The sequence below is a fragment of the Oncorhynchus gorbuscha genome, linkage group LG12 (genome assembly GCF_021184085.1).
Source record: "Oncorhynchus gorbuscha isolate QuinsamMale2020 ecotype Even-year linkage group LG12, OgorEven_v1.0, whole genome shotgun sequence".
Lineage (NCBI taxonomy): Eukaryota > Metazoa > Chordata > Actinopteri > Salmoniformes > Salmonidae > Oncorhynchus > Oncorhynchus gorbuscha.
Genome location: NC_060184.1, coordinates 44,019,859 through 44,031,364, shown reverse-complemented (window position 1 = coordinate 44,031,364; position 11,506 = coordinate 44,019,859).

Below are 11,506 nucleotides of genomic sequence, written 5' to 3'. Positions count from 1 at the left end.
TCCCTCTTCCTATCCCTCTCTCTCCCCCTCCCTCTCTCACTCTCTCGCTCTCTCTTCTCTCTATCGTTCCGTTCCTGCTCCCAGCTGTTCCTATTCCCCTAATCAATCATTTAGTCTTCCCACACCTGTTCCCGATCCTTTCCCCTGATTAGAGTCCCTATTTCTTCCTTTGTGTTCCGTTCCTGTCCTGTCGGTTCCTTGTCTAGAATTCACCGTGCTGTGTTTGTGTATCGCCCTGTCGTGTCGTGTTTTCCTCAGATGCTGCGTGGTGAGCAGGTGTCTGAGTCTGTCTGGTTCAAGTGCCTTCCCGAGGCAACCTGCTGTTCACCTGCTGTTCAAGATCGAGTCTCCAGTTTGTCCTCGTCATTTCGAGTGAAAGTTGTGTTTTTTGTTTGTATTAACTTTACTGGATTAAAGACTCTGTTTTCGCCAAGTCGCTTTTGGGTCCTCTTTCACCTGCATGACAACTGTGGATATAGATACTTTTGTATCTGTTTCCTCCAGCATCTTCACAGGGTCCTTTGCTGTTGTTCTGGGATTGATTTGCACTTTTCTAGGAGACAGAACGCGGCTCCTTCCTGAGGGGTATGACGGCTGCGTGGTCCCATGTTGTTTGTACTTGCATACCATTGTTTGTACAGATGAATGTGGTACCTTCAGGCATTTGGAAATTGCTCCCAAGGATGAACCAGACTTGTGGAGGTCTACATTTTTTGGGGGGATGTCTTGGCTGATTTATTTTGGTTTTCCGATGATGTCAAGCAAAGAGGCACTGAGTTTGAAGGTAGGCCTTGAAATACATCCACAGGTACACCTACAATTGACTAAAATAATGTCAATTAGCCTATCAGAAGCTTCTGAAGCCGTGACATAATTTTCTGGAATTTTTCAAGCTGTTTAAAGGCACAGTCAACTTAGTGTATGTACATTTCTGACCTACTGGACTTGTGATACAGTGAATTATAAGTTAAATAATCTGTCTGTAAACAATTGTTGGAAAAATGACTTGTGTCATGCACAAATTTGATGTCCTAACCGACTTGCCAAAACTATAGTTTGTTAACAAGAAATGTGTGGAGTGGTTGAAAAATTAGTTTTAATGATTCAAACCTAAGTGCATGTAAACTTCGGACTTCAACTGTAGCTACATGTGTGAACAAAAGACTCAGACAAAATAGCCTCCAATACCCTACTCAATAAATTGGATGCAGTCTATCACAGTGCCAACCGTTTTGTCACCAAAGCCCCATACACTACCCACCACTGCGACCTGTACGCACTCGTTGGCTGGCCCTCGCTTCATACTTGTGGCCAAACCCACTGGCTCCAGGTCATCTACAAGACCCTGCTAGGTAAAGTCCCCCCTTATCTCAGCTCGCTGTAGCACGCGCTCCAGCAGGTATATCTCTTTGATCACCCCCAAAACCAATTCCTCCTTTGCCTGCCTCTCCTTCCAGTTCTCTGATGCCAATGACTGGAACGAACTACAAAAATCTGTCATGTTTTGTCATATATTGTCATGTCTTGTCCCTGTGCTTTCTCTTTTATTCGTTTCCCCCTGCTGGTCTTATTAGGTTTCTTTCCCTCTCTCTCTATCCCTCTCTCTCTATCCCTCTCTCTCTCTATCGTTTCGTTCCTGCTCCCAGCTGTTCCTCATTCTCCTAACTACCTCGTTTACTCTTTCACACCTGTCCCCTATTTTGCCCTCTGATTAAGTCCCTATTTCTCTCTCTGCTTTCTGCTTCTGTCCTTGTCGGATCCTTGTTTGATGTTTGCTGTTCGCTGTGTACTTGTTCCGTCCTGTCGTGTTTTTGCCTTCATCAGATGCTGCGTGTGAGCAGGTGTCTCTATCTGGTACGGCCTGCGACAACCCGAAGCGACCTGCAGTCTATGGCCGCTTCTCCTGTTGTTCCCCTCTACAGACTAGAGGACTTCTGTTATTCCTGTTTGGACATTACCTGTGAAAGAATACAGGATTAGTCGTTTTCTGTTAAGACTGGAATAAACTCTGTTTCTGTTAAGTCGCTTTTGGGTCCTCATTCACCTGCATAACAGAAGGATCCGACCAAGAATGGACCCAGCGACAACGGATCCTCGCAACTCAGCCGTCGAGATCCAGGGAGCGATGCTCGGCAGACACGAGCAGGAATTGTCTGCTGCTCGTCATGCCGTTGAGACCCTGGCCGCTCAGGTCTCCGACCTCTCAAGACAGTTTCAGAATCTCCGTCTCGAGCCACCAGCTACTTCCTGGTCTTCCGAGTCTCCGGAACCAAGAGTTAATAACCCACCGTGTTACTCTGGGCAGCCCACTGAGTGCCGCTCCTTTCTCACCCAGTGTGATATTGTGTTCTCTCTCCAGCCCAACACATACTCAAGAGAGAGAGCTCGGATCGCCTACGTCATATCACTCCTTACTGGACGGGCTCGGGAGTGGGGCACAGCTATCTGGGAGGCAAGGGCTGAGTGTACTAACGAGTATCAGAACTTTAAAGAGGAGATGATACGGGTTTTTGATCTTTCAGTTTTTGGGAAGGAGGCTTCCAGGGCCCTGGCTTCCCTATGTCAAGGTGATCGATCCATAACGGATTACTCTATAGAGTTTCGCACTCTTGCTGCCTCCAATGACTGGAACGAGCCGGCGTTGCTCGCTCGTTTTCTGGAGGGACTCCACGCTAAGGTTAAGGATGAGATTCTCTCCCGGGAGGTTCCATCCAGCGTGGATTCTTTGATTGAACTCGCTATTCGCATAGAACGACGGGTAGATCTTCGTCACCGAGCTCATGGAAGAGAGCTCGCGTTAACTGTGTCCCCCCTCTCCCCGACACTACCATCTTTCCCCACTGACTCAGGTGTTGAGCCCATGCAGCTGGGGGGTATTCGCATCTCGACTAAGGAGAGGGAACGGAGAATCACCAACCGCCTCTGTCTCTATTGCGGTTCCACTGGTCATTTTGTCATTTCATGTCCAGTTAAAGGCCAGAGCTCATCAGTAAGCGGAGGGCGACTGCTAAGCGCTACTACTCTGTCCTCTCCGTCAAGTACCTGTACTACCTTGCCGGTCCATCTACGCTGGACCGGATCGGCAGCTTCCTGCAGTGCATTAATAGACTCTGGGGCGGAGGGCTGTTTTATGGACGAAGCCTGGGCTCGGGAACATGACATTCCTCTCAGACAGTTAGGGGAGCCCACGGTCATGTTCGCCTTGGATGGTAGTCCTCTCCCCAGTATATTATGTGAAACACTACCTTTAACCCCTTAAGACTCTAGGGGCAGTATTTCATTTTTGGATAAAAAGACGTGCCCGTTTTTAGCGCAATATTTTGTCACGAAAAGATGCTCGACTATGCTTGGAATTGATAGTTTTGGAAAGAAGACACTCTGACGTTTCCAGAACTGCAAAGATTTTCACTGTGAGTGCCTTAGAACAAAAGCTACAGGCAAAACCAAGATGTTTGAGCGACCAGGAAATCAACAGGATTTCTGATGGCACGTTTTCCATGATCGCCTTATATGGCTGTGAATGCGACAGGAATGAACGGACACTTTCTATCGTTTCCCCAAGGTGTCTGCAGCATTGTGACGTATTTGTAGGCATATCATTGGAAGATTCACCATAAGAGACTACATTTACCAGGGGTCCCGCACGGTGTCTGTGTGGAAATTGGTGCGCAAAAGTCACCTACCAGTATTTTTCCATCCGAATCTGAGAACAATGCAGGCTTCCAGGAATGGCATTTCAATGAAGAGATATATGACAAAACACCTTGAGGATTGATTCAAACAACGTTTTCCATGTTTCAGTCGATATTATGGAGTTAATTCGGAAAAAGTTCGACGTGTAGGTGACTGAATTTTCGGTTAGTTTCGGTAGCCAAATGCATAGTAACAAAACGGAACGTTGTGTCCTACACAAGCATCTTTCAGGAAAAACTGGACATCTGCTATGTAACTGAGAGTCTCCTCATTGAAACATCTGAAGTTCTTCAAAGGTAAATTATTTTATTTGATCCCTTTGCTGGTTTTTGTGAATATGTTGCGTGCTAAATGCTAACGCTAAATGCTAAGCTAGCTATCACCACTCTTACACAAATTATTGATTTTCTCTGGTTCTAAAGCATATTTTGAAAATCTGAGACGACAGGATTGTTAAGAAAAGGATAAGCTTGAGAACAGGCATATTTATTTCATTTCATTTGCGATTTTTAGAAATCGCTAACGTTGCGTTATGGTAATGAGCTTGAGGCTATGATTACGCGACCGAATGCGGTGTGGGTCGGCCTAAGAGGTTAACCCTCACAGTATCTGGTAACCATAGTGAGACCATTTCTTTTTTGATTTTTCGTTCACCTTTTACACCTGTTGTTTTGGGTCATCCCTGGCTAGTGTGTCATAATCCTTCTTTTGATTGGTCTAGTAATTCTATCCTTTCCTGGAACGTTTCTTGTCATGTGAAATGTTTAATGTCTGCTATTCCTCCTGTTTCTTCTGCTCCCTCTTCACAGGAGGAACCTGGTGATTTGACAGGAGGGCCGGAGCAATATCATGATCTGCGCGCGTTCTTCAGTCGGTCCAGAGCCACCTCCCTTCCTCCTCACCGGTCGTATGATTGTTGTACTGATCTCCTCAAGAAGCGTTTTACATCCGCTCCTATCCTTGTTACACCTGACATCACTAAACAGTTCATTGTCGAGGTAGACGCGTCAGAGGTGGGCGTGGGAGCCATTCTGTCCCAGCGCTCCCATACTGACGATAAGGTCCACCCTTGCGCGTATTTTTCTCATCGCCTGTCGCCGTCGGAACGTAACTATGATGTGGCTAACCGCGAACTGCTCGCCATCCGTTTAGCCCTAGGCGAATGGCGACAGTGGTTGGAGGGGGCGACCGTTTCTTTTGTCATTTGGACTGACCATAAGAACCTTGAGTACATCCGTTCTGCCAAACGACTCAATGCGCGTCAAGCTCGTTGGGCGTTGTTTTTCGCTCGTTTCGAGTTCGTGATTTCTTATCGCCCGGGTACTAAGAACACCAAGCCTGATGCTTTATCCCGTCTCTTCAGTTCTTCTGTAGCGTCTACCGACCCCGAGGGGATTCTCCCTGAGGGGCGTGTTGTCGGGTTGAATGTCTGGGGAATTGAGAGACAGGTTAAGCAAGCACTCACTCACACTCCGTCGCCGCGCGCTTGTCCTAGTAACCTTCTTTTCGTTCCCGTTTCTACTCGTCTGGCCGTTCTTCAGTGGGCTCACTCTGCCCCGGCGTTCGGGGTACGCTTGCTTCTATTCGCCAGCGTTTTTGGTGGCCTAATCAGGAGCGTGACACGCGCCGTTTCGTGGCTGCTTGTTCGGACTGCGCGCAGACTAAGTCCGATAACTCTCTTCCTGCTTCTGCTCCTGCCCTTGCTGTGTCTCAGTCTGTCCCCAGCCATCGCATCTCTCCTGGTCCTGTTCCTGCACTTGCTGTGTCTCAGTCTGTCCACAGCCACCGCCTCTCTCCTGTTCCTGGTCTTAGCCTTGCTGTGTCTCAGTCTGTCCCTAGTTGTTACTCTCCTGGCCTCTTTGGTCCTGATTGCTCTAACTCTTACAGTTCTCTACCCGTGTCTCATTTTTCTAAGAGTTATTGCACTAGATTCCCTCTTCATCGTTTCCCGTTACGGTCCTGAGGAGAGGAGTTGGGTTCTTTCTCGGGACGTGCTGGACCGTTCGTTGATCAATGATTTCCTCCGTTGCCGCCAGGGTTCCTCCTCGAGTGCGCCAGGAGGCGCTCGGTGAGTGGGGGGGTACTGTCATGTTTTGTCATATATTGTCATGTCTTGTCCCTGTGCTTTCTCTTTTATTCGTTTCCCCCTGCTGGTCTTATTAGGTTTCTTTCCCTCTCTCTCTATCCCTCTCTCTCTATCCCTCTCTCTCTCTATCGTTTCGTTCCTGCTCCCAGCTGTTCCTCATTCTCCTAACTACCTCGTTTACTCTTTCACACCTGTCCCCTATTTTGCCCTCTGATTAAGTCCCTATTTCTCTCTCTGCTTTCTGCTTCTGTCCTTGTCGGATCCTTGTTTGATGTTTGCTGTTCGCTGTGTACTTGTTCCGTCCTGTCGTGTTTTTGCCTTCATCAGATGCTGCGTGTGAGCAGGTGTCTCTATCTGCTACGTCCTGAGACAACCCGAAGCGACCTGCAGTCTGTGGCCGCTTCTCCTGTTGTTCCCCTCTACAGACTAGAGGACTTCTGTTATTCCTGTTTGGACATTACCTGTGAAAGAATACAGGATTAGTCGTTTTCTGTTAAGACTGGAATAAACTCTGTTTCTGTTAAGTCGCTTTTGGGTCCTCATTCACCTGCATAACAAAATCTCTGAAACTGGAAACACTTATCTCCCTCACTATCTTTAAGCACCAGCTGTCAGAGCAGCTCACATATTACTGCACCTGTACATAGCCCATCTATAATTTAGCCCAAAGAACTACCTCTTCCCCTACTGTATGTATTTATTTTGCTCCTTTGCACCCCATTATTTATATTTATACTTTGCACATTTTTCCACTGCAAATCTACCATTCCAGTGTTTTACTTGCTATATTGTATTTACTTTGCCACCATGGCCTTTTTTTGCCTTTACCTCCCTTATCTCACCTCACTTGCTGACATTGTATTTAGATGTATTTTTCTAATGTATTATTGACTGTATGTTTGTTTTATTCCATGTGTAAATAAAGGTGAAATCAAATAAACCATATGTTTTTAACAAGACAAAGGAGCTGATTGTGGACTACAGGAAAAGGAGGGCTGAACAGGCCCCCATTGACATCAACGGGGCTGTGGTGGAGTGGGTTTGAGAGTTTCAAGTGTCTTTGTGACCACATCACCAACAAACTATATTGTCCAAAGACACCAAGACAGTCATGAAGAGGGCACGACAACACCTATTCCTCCTCAGGAGACTGAAAAGATTTGGCATGGGTCCCCAGATCCTCAAAAAGTTATACAGTTGCACCATTGAGAGCATCCTGACCGGTTGAATCCCCGCTCGGCATCCAACCGTAAGGCGTTACAGAGGGTAGTGCGTACGGCCCAGTACATCACAGGGGCCAAGCTTCCAGCCATCCAGGACCAATATACTAGGTGTGTCAGCGGAAGACCCCAAAAAACATCAAAGACTCCTGTCACCCAAGTCATAGACTGTTCTCTCTGCTATCGCACGGCAAGCGGTACCGGAGCACCAAGTCCATGTTCAAAAGGCTCCTTAACAGCTTCTACCCCAAGCCATAAGACTAACCCTTACCCCCGCACATTGACCCCCTGTACCGGTACCCCCTTTAAACTTTAATTTATTTAGTCAATATTTTCTTAACTTTTTTTTTTTTTTCTTGTTGGTTAAGGGGTTGTACGTAAGCATTTCACGGTAAGGTCTACAGTACACCTTTTGTATTCGGTGCATGTGGCAAACACAATTATTTTTTATTTTTCAGTTCATGAAACATGGGACCAACACTTTACATGTTGCATTTATAATTTTGTTCAGTGTACAGTAGATAATAGGAACTAAATAACGTGGTAAAACAGGATCAACTGAGATCATTTATTGTCCCCCATAATGAAATTGTATGTTAGTCACACGTAATATCACAGACACCACTGGCCCGAGTTTGACGAAACATGGGTGAATGATGCATCTTGCCATGGAGATGAGAAATTAAAATTACACTGAATGGCCGATTAGTCTTGGGGGATGACATGTTTTTTACTGTTGCCTTGTTTCACTTTGTGTGTGTGTGTGTCTGTAAAGAAGCTGTGCTCCTACATGCATCGACTCAACCTCTAATGAAAGCACAATGCTAACAAGACCAGGGTGACCTTCTGACTGCTGTTGCTTATGTTGCCAGGGCGAGCTGTTCTGACCTCAGAGCGTTGACCTCTCTGAACCCCCTATACAGTGACGGCTTGTAGAACTCGACCCCCCTGCCCAGCCCTACTATCCCGCAGACATATTTGGACCATGCTCCCCTAACCCTTCACCCCCAGCAGTCTCCAGTACAGAACACAACACCAGAAAAATATGAGCCCACTCCTTTCACTGCAACTGTCAACACTGTCCTACATATTCGGAAGCTGCCTCCTCGGAAAACATAGCACACGACAGCTGCTTATGTTATGTCATGTGCAATTCTGTAAAATGCAGATTGTATTTTAGGATGTGTCTGAAAGAGAGAAGCTATTTCTATTTTACAAAATAGCCTCCATTTACAAACAGCTAACCCAATATTCTCTCAGGCCTTAAGACATGATTTCACTTTATGCTTGAAAGGAAACTACATTATTCAAAGGTCATTGATATAACTCCTGGATTGTTAACTACAGGGGTATTACAGAAGGATTCTTCTCACTAAGCAGGAAACCCTCACATTGGAGAATATTGTTGGAGGGGGGCAGCTGTGTGATTAGACTAGCCAGACTGCCTGCCCTGTGCTCTCCAAGATTTTCTCTTAATCTTCAGATCCGCTAGAATTGAAGGCCCATCCGCCTGAACCTCTGTGAGACCAGAGCACAGGGATGCTGAGGGACAGATGTGCAGGGCTTATAAATGCAACCTTTGGCAAGCCCTCAACAATGGCAGCTTAACATAATTTGGAAATGCCAGACGGTGGTGCATACCCTCGGTGGCACACTGTTTACATTTACATTTAAGTCATTTAGCAGACGCTCTTATCCAGAGCGACTTACAAATTGGTGCATTCACCTTATGACATCCAGTGGAACAGCCACTTTACAATAGTGCATCTACATATTTTAAGGGGGGGGTGAGAAGGATTACTTTATCCTATCCTAGGTATTCCTTAAAGAGGTGGGGTTTCAGGTGTCTCCGGAAGGTGGTGATTGACTCCGCTGTTCTGGCGTCGTGAGGGAGTTTGTTCCACCATTGGGGAGCCAGAGCAGCGAACAGTTTTGACTGGGCTGAGCGGGAACTGTACTTCCTCAGTGGTAGGGAGGCGAGCAGGCCAGAGGTGGATGAACGCAGTGCCCTTATTTGGGTGTAGGGCCTGATCAGAGCCTGGAGGTACTGAGGTGCCGTTCCCCTCACAGCTCCGTAGGCAAGCACCATGGTCTTGTAGCGGATGCGAGCTTCAACTGGAAGCCAGTGGAGAGAGCGGAGGAGCGGGGTGACGTGAGAGAACTTGGGAAGGTTGAACACTAGACGGGCTGCGGCGTTCTGGATGAGTTGAAGGGGTTTAATGGCACAGGCAGGGAGCCCAGCCAACAGCGAGTTGCAGTAATCCAGACGGGAGATGACAAGTGCCTGGATTAGGACCTGCGCCGCTTCCTGTGTGAGGCAGGGTCGTACTCTGCGGATGTTGTAGAGCATGAACCTACAGGAACGGGCCACCGCCTTGATGTTAGTTGAGAACGACAGGGTGTTGTCCAGGATCACGCCAAGGTTCTTAGCGCTCTGGGAGGAGGACACAATGGAGTTGTCAACCGTGATGGCGAGATCATGGAACGGGCAGTCCTTCCCCGGGAGGAAGAGCAGCTCCGTCTTGCCGAAGTTCAGCTTGAGATGGTGATCCGTCATCCACACTGATATGTCTGCCAGACATGCAGAGATGCGATTCGCCACCTGGTCATCAGAAGGGGAAAGGAGAAGATTAATTGTGTGTCGTCTGCATAGCAATGATAGGAGAGACCATGTGAGGTTATGACAGAGCCAAGTGACTTGGTGTATAGCGAGAATAGGAGAGGGCCTAGAACAGAGCCCTGGGGGACACCAGTGGTGAGAGCGCATGGTGAGGAGACAGATTCTCGCCACGCCACCTGGTAGGAGCGACCTGTCAGGTAGGACGCAATCCAAGCGTGGGCCACGCCGGAGATGCCCAACTCGGAGAGGGTGGAGAGGAGGATCTGATGGTTCACAGTATCGAAGGCAGCCGATAGGTCTAGAAGGATGAGAGCAGAGGAGAGAGAGTTAGCTTTAGCGGTGCGGAGCGCCTCCGTGATACAGAGAAGAGCAGTCTCAGTTGAATGACTAGTCTTGAAACCTGACTGATTTGGATCAAGAAGGTCATTCTGAGAGAGATAGCGGGAGAGCTGACCAAGGACGGCACGTTCAAGAGTTTTGGAGAGAAAAGAAAGAAGGGATACTGGTCTGTAGTTGTTGACATCGGAGGGATCGAGTGTAGGTTTTTTCAGAAGGGGTGCAACTCTCGCTCTCTTGAAGACGGAAGGGACGTAGCCAGCGGTCAGGGATAAGTTGATGAGCGAGGTGAGGTAAGGGAGAAGGTCTCCGGAAATGGTCTGGAGAAGAGAGGAGGGGATAGGGTCAAGCGGGCAGGTTGTTGGGCGGCCGGCCGTCACAAGACGCGAGATTTCATCTGGAGAGAGAGGGGAGAAAGAGGTCAGAGCACAGGGTAGGGCACTGTGAGCAGAACCAGCGGTGTCGTTTGACTTAGCAAACGAGGATCGGATGTCGTCGACCTTCTTTTCAAAATGGTTGACGAAGTCATCTGCAGAGAGGGAGGAGGGGGGGGGGGGAGGAGGATTCAGGAGGGAGGAGAAGGTGGCAAAGAGCTTCCTAGGGTTAGAGGCAGATGCTTGGAATTTAGAGTGGTAGAAAGTGGCTTTAGCAGCAGAGACAGAGGAGGAAAATGTAGAGAGGAGGGAGTGAAAGGATGCCAGGTCCGCAGGGAGGCGAGTTTTCCTCCATTTCCGCTCGGCTGCCCGGAGCCCTGTTCTGTGAGCTCGCAATGAGTCGTCAAGCCACGGAGCGGGAGGGGAGGACCGAGCCGGCCTGGAAGATAGGGGACATAGAGAGTCAAAGGATGCAGAAAGGGAGGAGAGGAGGGTTGAGGAGGCAGAATCAGGAGATAGGTTGGAGAAGGTTTGAGCAGAGGGAAGAGATGATAGGATGGAAGAGGAGAGAGTAGCGGGGGAGAGAGAGCGAAGGTTGGGACGGCGCGATACCATCCGAGTAGGGGCAGTGTGGGAAGTGTTGGATGAGAGCGAGAGGGAAAAGGATACAAGGTAGTGGTCGGAGACTTGGAGGGGAGTTGCAATGAGGTTAGTGGAAAAACAGCATCTAGTAAAGATGAGGTCGAGCGTATTGCCTGCCTTGTGAGTAGGGGGGAAGGTGAGAGGGTGAGGTCAAAAGAGGAGAGGAGTGGAAAGAAGGAGGCAGAGAGGAATGAGTCAAAGGTAGACGTGGGGAGGTTAAAGTCGCCCAGAACTGTGAGAGGTGAGCCGTCCTCAGGAAAGGAGCTTATCAAGGCATCAAGCTCATTGATGAACTCTCCGAGGGGACCTGGAGGGCGATAAATGATAAGGATGTTAAGCTTGAAAGGGCTGGTAACTGTGACAGCATGAAATTCAAAGGAGGCGATAGACAGATGGGTAAGGGGAGAAAGAGAGAATGACCACTTGGGAGAGATAAGGATCCCGATGCCACCACCCCGCTGACCAGAAGCTCTCGGGGTGTGCGAGAACACGTGGGCGGACGAAGAGAGAGCAGTAGGAGTAGCAGTGTTATCTG